Raw genomic sequence first — 16,416 nt, forward strand, 5'->3', positions numbered from 1 at the left:
TTGTGCAAGCCATAAGATACACCACTTTGTCATGCAATCCAATTGTCGGTGAACAAATCATCATTATCGACCTGGACATTGGAACCATCGAACATGCAGAATATACTATCGCTGCATTGAGTGGAGGACAAGTTATATATTCCAAAGCTTTGAAACCAGCAAGGACATGGAGACCGTACATACTTCGACAACGGAGCGAACTTACTGCAGCTATAAGATCACGAGTGTAGGCAGCATTGTCAAAGATAAATGGCAAAGGAACATCCTGCGACGAAGATTTAAATTTGAACTTGAGCCAACGCGTACCTACTGACGAACACGAGAGACCTGTTTCAATCCTCAACTTGAATATATATCGTACATCAATTTGAACCTCGTTATTTTCGAAAGACAAAGTTGACAACTTCGTACTCCGACGTTCTGACGAGACTATCCAAACAAGTCCCGAGCAACTTGATGAATTCATCGACAACTCCTTTTGTTTAACCTGACAAATTGAAATACCATCTAAAGAAAAGGTATGGTGACATAGCAATTTCCATTGGACTTGGGAGAAATGATCCAAGTGATCGAGTACACATCTGTCAAGGTTAGGATAAAGTGAACTCAAGAATGTTACCAGCAACTTTCAATGTAGAAGAGAAACGTCAACGTGTTTTTGTCAGTCCAAATTTGTATGGCTTTCGAACTTGGAGTACAGATACGTTGTAATTATTTTCTTTCACCAACGTACCACATCGATGAAGAACGGTATGAATTGATACTTGAATCCACCTCGGCTAGAATAGTATGGCAATAGACTTTGGTAGCAAGATATTGTCAATCGTGGAGTTTCATACTGAGGATACCGTACAAAAGTACAAATGAAATAGAAACTGATCATTGTACACAGGATTAATAATAAACATGGAAATCAAACACGAATATTCATTTTTTACACCGATTGATAAAAATTTGTACGTCGTAACCAAAACGATATAATGAGAAAATCGAAAGGTAGTTTTTTCTGTAATCGTATTATTATTGGTCGTAACTAGAAGGAATAATCAAGTGAAAGGCTTAACGCTCTTGCCTAAAGTTGAAGGTGTAACGTCCGACCGGAATATTGATATTTTAAACACATTACTACCGCTGAATATTATTTACATTAATCTCAAACTTTAGTAGGAGAATCTTGTGATAAAACTATAGTTGAAACACGTTGTCTACGTGTTGAAATCCCACCATAATGTGTATTATTTATTAAAAACTAAATTATCTGAAATGTCACGAGAATCTTTTACGTTATCTTATCATAACTACGTCATCATAAAATATCAATCTATACCTATGAACCGAACTCATTTATGTTGTTGTTTGATATTACAATCGAGGAGGTTTTTATGAGTTATCCGAATCACAATACGTTATTATAAATATAAAAATATCTTCTGAAGCCTTGAGGGACGCATCCGATATATCAAAAAATGTATTATCAATCAAATTGTTTATATCGCAACACCAAATGTTTTATAATTATACATGCAGGAATAATTCCTAGAGGTGAAGCAATATTGTGCGATACAAGAAATGTATTTTAAAGTAACATAATCGAGTACGTTTTAAACATCTCACCAAAAATAGAATGGTAAAATCCTGAGACTTTATTCTATTACATTATTACAAACCAAAATGAATGAAAAAATTATCACAGTACAGAAAAAAAAGGTCAAAGATCGATAATAAAAAACAAGTACAAACAAAAAAAAAAAAAAACAAGAATAGAAACAAAAAAGAAGCAGAAATATTAGAAGTATTACTTGATTTGTTGCAATAGACTCTAGATCACCGATCCACCGAAACAAAAGAGAACTGCATTAAAAAGTGATATCTACATTTAGAACTAACCGTATTATATTTTTATTATATACCTGATGAATGGAAAGTTAGAGGACATTGATGAGCCAAGTTTTTGCTTTCAGCAGTAATTAAGGGAAAAATTAGGAATAGCCTTACGTAAATATAATAAAATAGTTACCAGTCAAGATTAGATAAGTTTAAAAAGTGCAAAATAAAACAAAACGAAGATAAAACAAGTGAATTACTTGGATGAATATAGTAAACGATCTACACGTAACATAACAGTTCAACCAATAATGCCAAACATACTTAGGTGTAGGATGAATTTCAGATTGAATACTTATCGATATTTTTTCTTAGATAAAATTCAATCTATTCATCACACATTTATATGATGATTCCCTACATTTTTTTGAATTTCTTTCTCTACGACACTATTTTAATTAGTAATATAAACACCATCAGCGAAAAGCTAATGGCGAAGCTTACATTACGCAAAATGAAGATTTTTGTTAGAAACCAAATTCACACTGTGAAAAATTGGTGGTTTTATAACCGATCAAAATTGGCCGGGATGGATTACTATAGAACAATGTGTGTGGTTAAATCTTAACTTCAAGACCGCATAGCCTTAGATTGATAACAAGTCGTATTACACTAACAACAAATAATGTTTGCTTTAGTAGCCGCATGTTTCTATAGAATGAATAAATGCGTTTTGCCTTCATGATACAGATTGTTGTTCTGATAAATTTTTTGCCACTAAAGACTTCCGTCCGAAATGCTGTACCACTAACAACATCTAAGCATGTACCGGTTGTCATTTTTTTTTTTTTTTTTTTTTTTTTTTTTTTTTTTTTTTTTTTTTTTTTTTTTTTTTTATTTCCTGAGGATGGTCGGCAGGGCCCGGCCGAAACGTAGATTTTGTATATTCACGTTTTTCAACTATTAAATTTCTTCTTCTTCCTGACCGGAACTTCGACGAACCTTTCATTTTCCACTAAATAATGTGTTTTGAGGGAAGAATGATTTTTTATATCATATTTGGTGACCGTATTCAATGAAACCAGGAAAAGTTTACAAAATGTCGATAATCAAGAACTAATTGATGAGATATGATATAAAAATATTTTTTTATCATTTTGAATTTTTCTTATCAGTTAGTCACAGTTCATTGTTTCGTCGGAAAAATACTCGATTATTCAACTTCCGGGAAAATTATTTGTCACTTACCCTTTAGTATTTTCAGATGATTCCGGGCTGTCGGAGGCGACTGGATACGTGATGAACTTCTTAGTAATCTCTGATACTAATTGAATGCCGTTAGGGCGTTGATGGGGTGGTTTAAAAGTTATTAATAAATTTACCTCACAATTCAGATCAAACTCAATAACAAAAGGTAATTCAAAGTAACAGAAAACAAAAATTTATTGAAAATTAGTTGGTTAAAGTTATCAGAAAACGTGGTTTTGAAGATGAAAGAACTTGTGTAATTCAGCAACAGACAGAGCTTGGAATTCACTTTGCATTTAATTTAAGATTCATTCTTCAATGGATTTTAATAAGTAATGCATCGCTAGGAAGCTGGTTTAGAAGAACAGCTCCGAAAGGTTTTTTTTTCACGAGCTGCTGCACGAGAAGGTTTTTTAGTACTGCCTCGTTGAGATTATTTCTGGAGGAACCTTTTTGAGTACTGCCTCGATTCTAACTGTGCAATTTTTCTCTTGGAGTTCCTTTTTCTTTTGCTTGCAATCCCTAACAATCCTGATTAGTTATTCCCAATGTTGTGGAAGGTGGACATAGAAGGTAGTTTCGTAAACGTAAAATAGTACTTCGGGCCTCCTTATTCACCCCTTCCACTCCTACCCCCTGGGCTTAGGGTAGTGGTTCAGTTAATCCCACTCCGACTCTTGTCACGGAAGCGGTAAGAATTTAATTTCAACATTGTGATATCGCATCCCAAAACAGATACCACTTGATGAATGATGAGGTTTTATTGCGTTGCACGTGCACCCCAGGTATTATAAGGTATTTTTGGGGTCCAAGATTATCTTTGCAAAAATATTTAGTCCATTTTCCTAGGATACCAAAAAAGACACTTCTCGTTACCCGGTAAAATCCTCTTTGGTGCACACATCCATTGAAGCTTACATGGGCTAAAATGATCGATAACATTATTCTTAAACTCAGAATAAGCAAACCGTCAAATCGGTTTAGAGTAAAGTAGCAAAATTTTCCGAAAGCGGGTAAAGAAATTATGAAAAATCATTGAATGACGATTCGGAGTAAAATGTAAGAACTACTTGGCATGGAATAAGAAGAAACATTGTAAAAGTTGTAAGTAGATATATATTATATCTAACAGCATGTCCGGCACAAGGCAAATATCAGCTTGGCATGTGAACCCGCAAAACTGGGCGATAAAGATTGTGTGACGGTCACACTCTATACGTGATCAGCCCCTCGACTTCCGCGAGGTCGCAATTGCTCCTCCCCTCGTCCTCTCCCCTCCACCATCCCCCACCGCCACCACCCGCCCCAGCCGTCGAGAGCTTGCACTCCTCTCACATAAAACATCTGGTGGCCAACCGGAAACAGACGCAATTTTTTCATGTCAGTGGCGGTAGTCAGCGGATATGTCGTCCAAGTACTCCCCGTTATCTCGACGTTCTGCCTTAAGCATCGATCAAAGGCACGTTTCCACAGTTCCGGTACACTATAAGCCAATCGGCGCATACGGCCGGTCTTTGCAGGAGTTTCTTCGTAGTCTGTCGAATATTTTACCGTTGACGTTGCATCTATCGCAGTTGATCCGTAAACATTCGCGACAGTCATGCTAAAAGCACCCATCAAAGTCGAGGATGTGACACGTTCCATTGTTTGCGACGCTATGTCCGTCCACTGTGCGACCTGTTTCCGGGATTTCGGATAGCGTGTAGTTCCAGCATGCCTCATGAAAATTAGACGTTTTTAGAACGAGCTATTCCAAAGCCTTGCGATACTTGGCATCGGCAAGTCGATAATCGCCCGATGGCAGGATACCTGTTCGTTTTGGATGTAGAAAATTTTTACGGAATACCGCCGAACAAGCCGAGGCAATCGTCATGCTATCTGCGAAAAGAGATACTCTGCTGCACTTGAGAAATATGTTCCTGGATGTTACGTTCTCGTGCCGCAATATATCCTCGTGCAACCAGCAGTACGGTAGCAGTTCCGCACCATCGTCAAACATCAAAGTCTAAGATGTGACACGTTCCATTGTTTGCGACGCTATGTCCGTCCATTGTGCGACCTGTTTCCAGGATTTCGGATAACGTCTAGTTCCAGCATGCTTCACGAAAATGTCCAGATTAGCCTTTTTCAAGACCAGCCATTCCATAGCTTTGCGAGCCTTGGCATCAGCAAGACGATAATCGTCCGATGGCAGGATACCTGTTCGTTCTGCCTTAAGCATCGATCAAAGGCACATTTCCACAGTTCCGGTACACTATAAGCCAATTGGCGCATACGGCCGGTCTTTGCAGGAGTTTCTTCGTAGTCTATCGAATATTTTACCGTTGACGTTACGTCTATCGCGGTTGATTCGTAAACATTCGCGACAGTCATGCAAAAAGCACCCGTCAAAGTCAAAGATGTGACGCGTTCCATTGTCTGCGGCATGGTATCAGTCCAATTTGCGGCCTGTTTCCGGTATTTCGGATAGCGTGTAGTTCCAGCATGCCTCATGCAAATTAGACTTTTTTAGAACGAGCTATTCCAAAGCCTTGCGATACTTGGCATCGGCAAGTCGATAATCGCCCGATGGCAGGATACCTGTTCGTTCTGGATGTAGAAAATTTTTACGGAATACCGCTGAACAAGCCGAGGCAATCGTCATGCTATCTGCGAAAAGAGATACTCTGCTGCATTTCAGAAATATGTTCCTGGATGTTACGTTCTCGTGCCGCAATATATCCTCGTGCAACCAGCAGTACGGTACCAGTTCCGCACCATCGTCAAACACCAAAGTCAAAGATGTGACACGTTCCATTGTTTGCGACGCAATGTCAGTCAACTGTGCGACCTGTTTCCGGGATTTCGGATAGCGTCTAGTTCCAGCATGCCTCATGAAAATGTCCAGATTAGCCTTTTTCAAGACCAGCCATTCCGTAGCCTTGCGAGCCTTGGCATCAGCAAGACGATGATCGCCCGATGGCAGGATACCTGTTCGTTCTGCCTTGAGCATCGATCAAAGGCACATTTCCACAGTTCCGGTACACTATAAGCCAATTGGCGCATACGGCCGGTCTTTGCAGGAGTTTCTTCGTAGTCTGTCGAATATTTTACCGTTGACGTTACGTCTATCGCGGTTGATCCGTAAACATTCGCGACAGTCATGCAAAAAGCACCCGTCAAAGTCAAAGATGTGACGCGTTCCATTATCTGCGGCATGGTATCAGTCCAATTTGCGGCCTGTTTCCGGGATTTCGGATAGCGTGTAGTTCCAGCATGCCTCATGAAAATTAGACTTTTTTAGAACGAGCTATTCCAAAGCCTTGCGATACTTGGCATCGGCAAGTCGATAATCGCCCGATGGCAGGATACCTGTTCGTTCTGGATGTAGAAAATTTTTACGGAATACCGCTGAACAAGCCGAGGCAATCGTCATGCTATCTGCGAAAAGAGATACTCTGCTGCACTTCAGAAATATGTTCCTGGATGTTACGTTCTCGTGCCGCAATATATCCTCGTGCAACCAGCAGTACGGTAGCAGTTCCGCACCATCGTCAAACACATGATCGTTCGCTTCAGCCTTGTTTGTGCCATGAGTAAAACTATGTTCGCACAGTGCTGATCATGGTGTCCGAGGAATACACGATTCAAGGAAGTAGCCGGTAGAGCGAATACTTTCGGTAGCGCCGATAATGCCATATAAAGCATATATGCCAGAGAGTCTAGAAATCTGGTGTGAGCCATTTCTAGTATGATGATTTTGATACCGATCAAGATGACCTGCGGCGTTGACGAAAATACAACCAGACACACAATCCGTAGTTTTGGGTTGTCAAATACCGATTATGCATTAGAATGCACTGGACAACTCGATTCAATCGACCGGTTCAGATAAACCGGGATTAATAATTGTGTGCACTGACGGTTCGACTTTAAAACGTCGAACTTTGCTCAGGTGCTGCCAAGGTGTTGCACTACTGGGGTCGTTTCTTTAGTTGTAAATGACCGAAGGGGCAAAATTTCCCGCTTTAACCAATTCCATGGATACGGAAGCTGCCATTGCTGGAGGATCCCCCAAGAATTCGGTCATAAACAAATTCAATAGAACTATAACAATAAATCAATAATTACTATCCAGCCCGGAACCAATAAACTAATTGTAAGCGTCACCCCAGAACAATGAAACACGACCAATCCAGTCGTCCAACACTCAGCAACCTCCATGTTTCCGCATAACCTCATTTAGATTGATCTTCTTTCTGTTCCTTTCACAGTCGTTTTTCGTCTTATTTTCTCTTCTTTCTATTACTCGACCCGAAATTGCAAACCCTGAACTACGCTTCGCAAAAGGCTGATAGGCAACTAGACTCTGTGCCGACCTGATTCAAGTCTACGCAACTACGCAGGTTCCATAAGGTTAGAGTCACAGGTTAACACTAACAACCCACTGATACAAAGTAACATCCCATAGAGTAAAACATGACAGAAATGATTGAACGCAACCACTCACGGCCCTTTCGGCCCCACCCACGGGATATACTAACCAATCCTGGACTAACAATACCCGACCCAACCTCCTTGTCCTTAGAGACTCATTTATACCAAAACCCTAGAGAAACAGGAAAATAAGCATTAGAAATAATCAACCCACACACACACACACACACACACATCACTTATGCGAACGAACTGAATTGTGACTTCAGCGCGTGTTTGTGTTCCGACAAAAACTCATGAAAAACCGATCTTGAAAATACATAACGAATGCCCACTCCACTCCCAGCGTACTATAACAGACCGAAAGTCGAAAGGAATACTTTAACGTAAGGAATCCAAATTTCGTATTAATCTCATATAACCGAAACCATAAGCACGACCATCGCAAATAATGTTATAGTGTTTTGATTTTACAAAATGCAACTTTTAGCACATGTCGAGGATTTAGTTGTAATATTACTTGCACCGAGTTTTGAAAAAAGTACATAAGAAGTGCCAAACATTGTATCAACATCACGTATCAGACGGGGTAGTCAGAAGTGTCAAACATAGTATCAACATGACGTTTCATGATACAATAAATATTAGGCACATCAAATTTGTAAGTAAGACTGTCAGTGTCGGTGTACAATTTGGCCTGTTTGACAGAAAAGTTAGGTTTGACATTATTATAATGAAAATCTTACAGAATAATTTTCAATAGATCTCGGTTTTTGACACCGATGTATATATGCTTACTGAAGAAACATTTGACACGATTCATTCCTATAATAATCATATCTGTGTGAAATACGTTGCAGCTGTGTTTAAAGTTTTTCTGAGTAAAAACGTTCTCGCACCACCTCTACCCTCCCATTTTGTGATCGATTTGACATCTTTGTGATTTTGCACTTTCTTCATAGTCTTACTAAACACCGCGGTGTTCATAAATTTATAAAGGATTTTCTCAAACTCATTTCTAGACTGCTTGCGCATGTTGGTGTTGAGAGTGTGTAAGGTTCGAACTACCGAGATCGCGCGAACTTTAAAACTACGCACTTTCGTTAATTTTAATACTTTAAATTTTTATAGTGTAATATATATTTTGTTTTGGGATTAAGGGTGGTGATGAGTTTAGCGCTTTTACCACCCGGAGGCGTGAAATGTTTTGGACAAAGCGGCGGATCTTTATGATCCTAATGGACCTCTACAGGACAGTCCAAATCCACCTCCAGGATCTAACCGATCGATGAATCATCTGGGTGAGTTGTTCTAGCGATTCCATTCCGCTCCCACTCGAACGAGCCGATCGGTAAATTTGCGCTCATAACCGCACCGTACAAATTGTTCACATCGAAATACATAAGACATGATTCCACGTCACCCGGATTAAATTCTTCCCCCCTAAATCTGTTACTGGCTAGAGCGTATCGATCACAGTGTTGTGCTACGCCGCCTCGAATACTTGTTTTAATAAATAAGACCATTTGAGGTTCGTCTCAAAGTTGTTACTTACTCTCGAGTGTTTAAGCATCGCGTCAAAATCAAACCCCGGCGTCGTGTAGTATCTCGATCATGCTCCAACCGGAATTACGTTGTACGGGACTGTTTGTCTTCGCAAGCAGATCGTTTCGTGCGTACGTAAACTAGTCGTCTATATCGTTCCAGAGGAATGTCATCGCAAATTTGCAAGCCAGTGAGATGTTTATCTTCACATTCCCCTCAACGCGCTCCACCAGCCTCAATCTGCGGACGATTATCTTCTGCGCATCGTCCAGAAAGGTTTTCAAATTCTTATGATGCAGATTGGTGACAATGCCGGTGTGAATCCGACTGACAAAAGCGCCATCGACATCGTTCCACTGTGATACCTGAAGGCTTCCGATATTACCGCCCTTGACAACAACATGCTGCTGCTGCTGCTGTTGCTAAATCTTTGCCACGCAAGATTGCATAAGTATTTTTGTACGTTGGATTCGTTGTTTTACACTGAAACTCATTCTCAGGCGCATTAAAATATCATGCAGAAGTTGGATATTTTCCATTCCAATGCCGATCCAATGATTGAAAATGTTGTGATTCTCCGGTTCAGGAGGCGAGTCTCTCAGCAAATTATGTGCGGTCTTCATCAGCTTGATTAGTTCTGAGTATGCTTCTTCAGCCATGACTTCAACGTTAATACTGATGATATTGAGGTGAAAAGGATGACGGTGAATTAATATCTCACGAATTTACAATAATAAGGAAGTTGAGTTTAATGTTCGTGACCGTTTATTATATGACTCAATTTTCGTTGGGTAAAACAGTCAAGTTGAGAGCTTCTTCCGAAAATTTTCTCTGCATATATTTTTCCACGTTGCATTTTGGTCATACACCACGTGGTGTGCTACCGAATCAGCGATTGGCTGGTTTGCACATGGGCGTAAACATAGCATCATGTTTTGTTCTGTATGAACTTGAATAGCTGTTTAGAATTTTTTCACACATTCGAAAAATTCCCCGTGCAGGAAAATTTTTTGACAAAGTTACCGGTGGAAAAGTGTTCATTTGAAAACTCCAAGACTTGGAACAGTTTACTTCGTAAGTAGTTTACCGAATAAAGGGTTACGGTGTTTTCTCTGCTAATATACGTTTGCATTATTAATTTTCTTTCCCTTGGTATAATATGCCTTAGAATAATATTCAACTGATTTTTTAAATTTTGTTTCGTTTTCAATTTCCACCACCGTAGAAGCTTTTTTCTCTAATATATAACGCCAAATCAATGCTCTTGCGATACGGCAAATGCCTTTTTTTTAAATCTCCCATTATCATCGCATTTAATTAGCACACTAAAAAAAAGTTTTCTAAATTCTTGTAATTTTTCTGTATTCTCTTTCTGTTTCTGTTATATGCAAATACTGTTTCAATAATAATTCGAGAAAAAATTTCAGATTCATATTCAAAAAAGGGTTTGAAAAGACGGCCTTCAGAGTCTCCACCCCGATCCGGATTCAAACGATTGCGAGGGGAGCACTGTTTCGATGATTAAGAGGACGATAGCGCCGCGGATACAATTATCATCGATCCTGAGATTGAAAATAATACGGCTCGTAATGCTCCTCGATTCATCGAAGGATGAGGAGGATTCATTCGCCGAATATTGATGATGGGGAATGCGCGGTTAAGCATGTTACCGCAACGGAGGAACAGGATGCGGTTGTGGAGTTAAAATAGATTTTTTATAACTGTGAAGGAATCTATTTGCGCTTCGACATGTTGCACGAGGATTTTGATCGCGCATCTGCGAGCGGGTGAGACAATTCAGCAGGATTGACGATGAGGGTTTTTTTTTTTTCAAAGCAGAATTGGTACATAGCACATTATTGAAATAAAATTCTAGTTACTACAACCCTTTTTCTGTATCTATCACTTCAATAGGTGAAAACTATTTTTCCAGGTTACAGATTTGTTAAGTATATTAATGTCTGCAGATACAGCGTCACACGTTTTCACTGAAGACGGTGAGGTTCAAGGCTTCCCCCACTGATTTATTTCACTCATGGGAGAAGGAGACTATAGCCATAATGTTAGGTATTGAAAATAATGCTGATGACAGTGATCGGGATAATGAGGATTTCATGGATTATTTTGAAGACTAAAACTATAAATTACATAAGATTCACAATTATTCGTTGCACATTTTCCCACAAATAAATTTATATAATAAGAATGGATAAAAGTTATGAAGGTATATGTAAAATTGTAATAAATTCTTTTTTTTTCCACGTATGTAAATAATTTTATTCAATACTTCATTCGAATTCTATGTATGAACTAGTATATAGTTATATATAATTATAATAACTGTAATGAATTCTGTTGGTATTTTTGTAAATATTTCTTGCATTCCAGACGATCTTTAATTCGAGGATTTGGTCCATTCGCTATATCACCAGAGGCATCTGCGGCCATGTTGTCGTCCAGTTTTGTAATCTCGGGCGATTTATCCCGTACCTCATTAATGGTGTTTGATGCGAACGTGTGGATGAATTCTTTCGGAAAAAAGCGATATCCACAGACCTCATTTCCCTTGAAGCACCTCTATTCAGGGTGGTCATTATACCAGATCGTTCCTTCTTCCGCGTGCTTCCAGATATTACCCGATGGGAAATACCCATGTTTTAGGTCATGCCAGAGCGTCGCTTCCACATATTTCCATTTTTCCAGTTCAAAGGGTGTGATGTGCAATTCTTCCATATTAGTAAACCGCGTTGTCCCATCGACGGGTTGTATCTTTGGTAAGTCACATGTTCCCACTTTGAGAAGGTACACCGTGGTTAGATTTATCATTTTTGATCCACAGTCGTAGGCGATTAGGGCGGTGACTATTCAGATCAGCTAGGGTAGGAGCACTAGTTTGAAATCCATGTTGGTTTCCTATATTGTAGTTGAACCTGGGAGCCCTAAACGACTGTTGAATAGAGGTCACTCCGTTTTCCTTGATTGTCGACAACGGTGGACGTTCGTGGTTTTCAGATTTACTATGTTCTTGAAGCGTCCTTTCAGTAGCAAGGCAGTTTCTGATGCCTTGACATAGATTAACGTCTCGAAATATGGAGTGTCGATGGTTCTAAGCATATCATCAACGTTGCCGATACCGTAATTGTAGTCGAGCCCGCGGAAGTGTTCTGTTAATTGTTGCTTGATTGCCTGGGTATTCTTAGGTAAGGTGGTTTTGTCCATTTCGCTTCGGATTATTAAATAATTTATTAATCCTTCAAAGCAGCTGAGTATTGCAATTTCCTTTATCAGGAGGATGTTGTTTCCTCTTTGGAATTCTTGGAGGTCCATAATATGCATCCTGGAGCTTTAATTGTTATGTTCAGCGTCAATTCAGTTGTGATACGGGTTGTCACAGAGTTATCTTGTGATGAGAGTTTCGGCATGGTGGCTTCTTCCGCAGCGTATATCTGTGTGTTAGCATATGATGTCACCTCTTGGGAACTTCTGGGTTCTTTTACTGGTTTTTGTGATTTTCGATGATTGTTCTTGCATAAAGGTCGGCTATTTTCCTATTTTTATTCTACGGTTGGTCATATTTTATGTATATTCGATACGCTAATAAAGGTATTTATGCTCGCTCCATGGTTGGTTATGGTGATTAGTTTTATGAAGTTGTATACGTTACGGTGATTTAGGTGCGGTGGATAGGTTTAGGTTCTTCGGTCGGTTGTCACCGTCATTGGAGATTTAGATTAATTCGTCATGACCGGCTCGATACTGTTTGATTTTACTGTGATTCGTATTGTCCAGTTTTACAGAAAATAGGTCGCCCTCGTTATCTTTGATTGTTGCGATGCTTAGAGGGAGTGCCTAGTAGTCAAGTTTGTCAGCGACAACGTGCTGGTCACCGTTCATAGTAAGGTTCAGGTACAAGCTGTAATTGTATTTTCCGAAGGTTGAGTCATTATCCCATACCATCTGGCGGATGAAATTTTTTACCCAATTTGGTATTATTCTGTTACATCTTATTACGACGATGCTACCAACATGTATCACTTCCAAGATCCGCTTGCCCGTGCGGAATTTGTCATACAATATTATGACTCAATCTTGGACACGAGCCAAAAGTTGCATAGTGTTATATCTGTGCACTCGTATATTATTTGCGACGATAATTTTCATGGTTTCCGTTTGGTGTGATTGATACTGAATCAGGATTTCTTACGTTAAAGTTTTTCTTCTACTCTCAGTGTGTTATAGTACGCTGAGAGTGGGATGGAAGTTCGGTCAGTATCTTCACGATTGGTCCTTGATGAATATTGTCAGATTCCAAACACGCACTCAAGTTATAATTTAGCATGTAGTTTTGTTAGTTGTAACGTTTTTATGCAAGTAGGAGACAACAATTTGCGCAAGTAGTGTCACAATGTGAACTGACTTAGCTGACATATGAGGATTGAGTTTTAGTTGGTCGAGGATTTTCGGATAGGTGCGTATTTACGGAAGAGAAGGTTGGGTCAGGTTTTGTTAATCTTGGGTTGGTTAGGGCAACTCGTGGGTGGGGAGGAAATCGTCGTAAGTGGTTGCATTCTATCATTCTTTTTATCTCTTACTCTGTTTTACGTTACTTTATGTTAGTAGGTCGTTGGTATCAACTTGTGACAAAGCTATGGAGTGGGATTTGCAAAGTTGCGTAGACTTGCGGAGATTCGCGCTTCGCCCACTATGGCGCTGTAGGTTTTTCTGTATTGCCAACATAACTGTCTAACGTAAAACATTAGCCGTCTCTGATTCATGTATGTCCCCGAGCGCACATACGCTATGTAAATGCAGTACGTATGTAATATTCGTATAGTAACTATGATATTTTATATATAGTGTAATTTCTGAAGAAAGGAGAGCACAACAGATCTCTCATTAAAGGAAGTTTTTTATTTTTAGGAGGTTGTCACCCCTGGGACGTCACACTTTGCTACTCGGCCTATTCAAGACCTTACCCACATTGTACGTATTGCGCACAACTCTAAAGAGTTTTACCAGAGATTCACACAACGTCATATGACCGATGATGAACAGGTTCGAAATCGCTGCAATGTTCAACTTTGATGCGGAATTGTTATCGTATTGCGAGCGGAAGTGGCCGAGAGTTCGAAATTCCGGAAAGAAACTGCAAAGTAGACTGATACCATGTCGCAGACGATGGAACGCGGCACGTCTACTGGTTTGACGGGTGCTTCTGGAACGGCTATTGATATTGTTCACTTCTGGTATTAAAAAACAAAAAAAAAACAATCCTAACGGTATTTCAGCTCGTACACATCCGGCTACTGTTGAATCAACTAACATATAAAGTTATTTCTAACGAAATCGACACTCGTCAAATTCAAATAATCGTTTTGCGCAATGGTCATTTGAAATTCACAAGTGACGATTGCGTTAAAAAAAATGTTCTTATGTACTGTTTCATTGAACGATAGTTACACGTGTACGAACTAAATGCCATTTGGGTCCTTTTTCAGGTTAGCAAAAGTGAAGAAATTCGTGGATTCACAGACGAGGAGGATCAGCCGATGGGGGAATTTTTCATAAAAATTGTTGACAATGTTTTCACACGAACATCTAAAATGTCAATAAACATAGGCTGAAAATTTGAAAGTACCTGATTGCACAATTTCATTTTTTTTCCTTATAAATTACAAAAAAACTCTTATTTTGGCGGATAAAAATTAGACACCCCACTTAAGTATGGCGACGTTCAGTATTGTCATCGAAACCGTTTGAATTGTTCAATCTTTCATCCCTAGATATATTCTCTTTTTCATCTACCCGCCTCAACATTCATACCTAAACATAACCATTGCAAATTTTTTTCGAGTAAATTTCAGCTCGCTTCAAACAAATAAGAATCAAGGCCGGTCTGGCTAATTTCAAAGTATTATACTTCATTTCAAAGCGAGTACCAAGAAATGTTTGTTATGTTGTGTCAAAGCTTTTCGAGAAGTCGCAGAGCACCTTTGTGAGTGCGAGGCTGAAAGTAGTCCGCTCGACCAATCGTGGAGCGCGTAATGAAATAGTAATTTGCTGATGGACCGGCTAGTTAGGCGTAGTAATACATTATTGCGCTGACGCGAGTCGCGCGCAGCGATACGATTCGAATCCGCTATTCTGTTCATTCTTCGTCCATAAAGTCTCGGGTTGAGTCGATCTGAGACTCCGGAGTTTGTCTGTGCTGCGAGCCCCATAGTCCGTGTTTGAAAATATTTGCCTGCTAAGTGACAGACGGAAAAGTGACTTTACTCCGAAATCAATCTTTAACAATAACTCTCGACTTCATTCTTTTACGCGTTGCTGTACCAAAGCGTTAGTTTGTTACCGATCACGGCTATCAAACTCACAATCAGTGTATCGTGTGTTAATGCAATTAACGGTCCTCGCTAACTCGAGTAAATTCAGTGATCGACTTTTTCGGACAGCTGTGTTACGGACGTTTCAAACAATTTGTGCCGACTATGCGGTGAGCTGGCAAAAGGAGTGAAGTAGTATTTCGGTGTTGGGGTGAGTCGAAGTTTTTCATATCCCATATTTTCCATCATCGTCAATATTGCCATTTTGTTACGAATAATCTTGACTCGTAATTTTATTGATTGCAAAAGAGAAAAATCGAACTCACGCGAACTCTTTTTAACGTCTGATCAATTTACACATCGCTTGTTTGTAAATGACAAAAGGTCGTGAGCGCCAATAATATGATTTTATTGGCAAGAGTCCGTATCAAAACCGTTTTTTCTTGCACTCGCTTTCAATGCATCGAAAATGCGTGGATATATTGAAATTAGCAAGCATAATAAGTGAGTGGAAAAGATCTTATTTTAAGTAGATACGACATTTTACTTTCCTTATTATTAATTTTTCAATCACACTTATTGATGGCAAAAGGATCATCCAACAAAAGTTCCAAATTTTTTGTTCTACAGTTTAAAAGTATTACTTTGTATTTATCTGTAAGTCTTCACCGTGTTTACATAGAAATGCAGCGAAGAAGAAAACACGAACTCTTCCTTTTTCAGTCGATTTACTGATGATAGAAGGTCGTTTTTTTTTCAATTATTTCCAAATTCTAGACATCGTGTCGATGAATACCGCGTCTGGAAACGATGATTGCGATAAACGATAAACGATTGCAATTTTATCACATTGTGCTTACAATTTTTCATTTGACGACTTCATTCCATGCACATGTTTAAATTATTGCCGCGGAAATTAGTACGTTTTAGTTATTGCCGGGAAAACTATCATGTTTCGATAGTCAAAATGACTTTAATACATTATTTCTATATTTTACAGCACATAGTCTAAGAATGATAAAACGTCGCAAAATAGAAATATTATTCGCTTCAATTTGAC

At 39.2% G+C, this 16,416-nt stretch overlaps 1 long non-coding RNA gene across 2 annotated transcripts in view; it reads left to right on the plus strand.

The window, feature by feature from the left end:
- LOC124212506 (uncharacterized) overlaps positions 1–16,416 on the plus strand; it is a 40,945-nt gene that overhangs the window by 12,168 nt on the left and 12,361 nt on the right. Inside the window, exon 1 of one of the 2 annotated variants that reach the window (XR_006881668.2) lies at positions 12,281–15,567. The exons of the other annotated variant lie outside the window; for it this stretch is intronic. This is a non-coding gene — a long non-coding RNA (uncharacterized lncRNA). Of the gene's footprint in view, positions 1–12,280; positions 15,568–16,416 lie in introns of those variants that run through there. 2 annotated transcript variants of the gene reach the window in all.

Source organism: Neodiprion pinetum, chromosome 2, assembly GCF_021155775.2.
Source record: "Neodiprion pinetum isolate iyNeoPine1 chromosome 2, iyNeoPine1.2, whole genome shotgun sequence".
NCBI lineage: Eukaryota > Metazoa > Arthropoda > Insecta > Hymenoptera > Diprionidae > Neodiprion > Neodiprion pinetum.